The following is a 3115-nucleotide window of genomic DNA, read 5'->3' on the forward strand; positions in this document are numbered from 1 at the left end:
TCCGTACAATTGACCACTAAATTGTAACACCCGAATAAGTTTTTCAACTTGTTTAAATCGGGGTCCACGTTAATCAATTCATGGTAAAAGTCTATCCATCCATCCATCCATCCATCCATCCATTTCCTACCGCTTATTCCATTCGGGGTCGCGGGGGACCGCTGGAGCCTATCTCAGCTGCATTCGGGCGGAAGGTGGGGTCCACAATGGACAAGTCGCCACCTTATCACAGGGCCAACACAGACAGACAGAAAACATTCACACACTAGGGTCGATTTAATTTTGCCAATCAACAAACACATAATATTGTAAATGTATACATTATCATGTTTTAAATAGGAAAACACTTTGCTACTGCAGCCCAGTGTACAGACAGCAATAATTATAATAATAATAATACATGCAGGGCTTCACGGTGCAAGAGGGGTTAGTGCGTCTGCCTCACAATACGAAGGTCCGGAGTAGTCTGGGGTTCAATCCCGGGCTCGGGATCTTTCCGTGTGGAGTTTGCATGTCCTCCCCGTGAATGCGTGGGTTCCCTCTGGGTACTCCGGCTTCCTCCCACCTCCAAAGACATGCACCTGGGGATAGGTTGATTGGCAACACTAAATGGTCCCTAGTGTGTGAATGTGAGTGTGAATGTTGTCTGTCTATCTGTGTTGGCCCTGCGATGAGGTGTCGACTTGTCCAGGGTGTACACCGCCTTTCGCCCAATTGTAGCTGAGATAGGCACCAGGGGCCCCCGCGACCCCAAAGGGAATAAGCGGTAGAAAATGGATGGATGGATGGATAATACATGCAGTAAGTAATAAACACAGCCTCAGTACATATGCTGCTGCTAGAATCCTGACTAGAACCAGGAAATATGAGCACATAAGTCTAGTGCGCTGAGTTCCTGGTGCTCAGAGAATCGACTTTAAAACAACTCTGCTTGTGTACAAGTATTTCATGGTCGTGTCCCAAAGTACTTCTCTGACATGTTAGAGCTATATTACCTTTGAAAGCAAACCTTTGCTCAAAGATCTTTGAGAGCTATAACTGCTGCCACAGTTATCAAAGATCTTAGAGAAATAGTTTGCTTTCAAGTTAAATACATGTAATAAAAGATATAGCCACACAGAAAGATCCCTAGCATAGCGTTTTAAGTAATAGTCAATACGTGTTTCGTCCCGATCACTCAACAACAACAGCAATAATTGATTTGGTAGAATACATTTCAACTGCAATAGATAGATAACGATATTTATTGAGTATTTTTGTAGACCTTCAAAAAGCGTTTGATACGCTCGATCATAAGTTATTATTGTACAAATATGGAACAAGAGGAGTGGCTGATGATTGGGTCAAAATTTACCTGAAGAACATAACACAGTTTGGGGAAGGTAACAAAAGGAAGTCTGCCTTACATATTATTAGTTGTGGAGTACCACAAGGATCAGTCCTTTTTCCAATAATGTTTCTCCTGTACGTCAATGATATTACCATGGTTTCCAAACTGTTTAAGAGTATTTTATACGCGGACGACACAACCTTATTTTATTCAAGAAAAAATATTATAGATGTGTTAGAGGTGGTTGAAAATTAATTAATCAAAGTTTAGAGATGGTTTGATGTAAATAGATCCTTGAATACTAGTACACTGAAATTTATGATTTTTTGCAGTAGTAGGAAAAGTGTGGATGACTCATTATATGTCAAAAGAGTTGAGATTCAAAGCACACGCAACAATTCTACCAAACAAAATTCAAAACAGATTTGTAAAAAGAGAAAGTATTTATAACATGAACGGAACTGAGACCTTTAGTAAATCTAAATTTAGAACAGTGATAATGGAAAGATGTATTTCAATCAGAGTTGTTAGTTTATGGAACAATCTTGACAGTGAAATACAACAATATAAATCTATTTCTGTATTAAATGGTAAAAGGGTTGTACTTGTAGAGTGCTTTTATATCTTTTTAAGGAACTCAAAGCGCTTTGACACTATTTTCACATTCACACACATATTCACACACTGATGGCAGTTGTATTAAATTTAAAAAAAATCATGAGAATGAAAAGATATGAATGAGTAGAATTATTAATTCATTATTGGTTTAATCGTTCTAAAAAGAAAATATGGCTTTGTAGTCGCCAACATTGAAAGTTAACTGTTGTATTTGTGAAAATAGGGGGCAGATATTATAAGAGTTAAACTTCTTTCTATGCCTTTTCTTTCATATTTTACTTTAATGTTATGCTGATTGATTTATTTTCATTTCATTCCTTTGTTTGATTTTTATGAATGAAATTGATTTATTTTCATTTTATTCCTTTTTTATGAATGAAATAAATACATTACCTGAAACTGAACTGAACCATCTCGAGCTGTGAGATCATCAGAGAGTGGTCTCCTGCTGGTGCCCGGAGTCAGGACCAAACATGGTGAGACTGTGTTTCAGTTTTATGCTCCCAAAATCTGGAATAGTCTTCCTAAAGATGTGAGATAGGCCTCAGCATTGGCAATGTTCTAATCCAGGCTGAAAACATCCATCCATCCATTTACTACCGCTTGTCCCTTTTAGGTTCGCGGGGGGTGCTAGAACCTATGTCAGCTACAATCGGGCAGAAGGCAGTGTACACCCTGGACAAGTCGCCCCCTTATCACAGGGCCAGACTGAAAAGACTCCTTTTTAATTGTGCTTAGGCAGCTAAATATATATATTTTATCTACACCCTTTGATTTGAATTATGTTTTTTTATGATGATTTTATTTATGTTTTTAATTTAAATTATGTTTTAAATGTTGCCTTCTGGTATTTTGCTCTATAGATAAATTTGCTTGATCTTATACATATTATGTATTACCAACTTTTGTATCAATGTTGTGCGGAGCATAAAAAAATAATAATTGTTATATTAAATCATACTAAATCATATGGTACACACATAATAAAAATATATCAATAAAAATGTTTTTGAATCATTGGTGACAGCCACAAGATGGTGACATTTTTCTTTGGTCCGCATTTCTCTAGTCGCAAGTGAGATTCATTGATCATAAAGGGAAATTTAGGGTTAACGTGGCCAAGCAACCTAATGACAAATGAATCCTGGAGACATGAGAACTCACGTG

The sequence above is a fragment of the Nerophis ophidion genome, linkage group LG06 (genome assembly GCF_033978795.1).
Source record: "Nerophis ophidion isolate RoL-2023_Sa linkage group LG06, RoL_Noph_v1.0, whole genome shotgun sequence".
Taxonomy (NCBI): domain Eukaryota; kingdom Metazoa; phylum Chordata; class Actinopteri; order Syngnathiformes; family Syngnathidae; genus Nerophis; species Nerophis ophidion.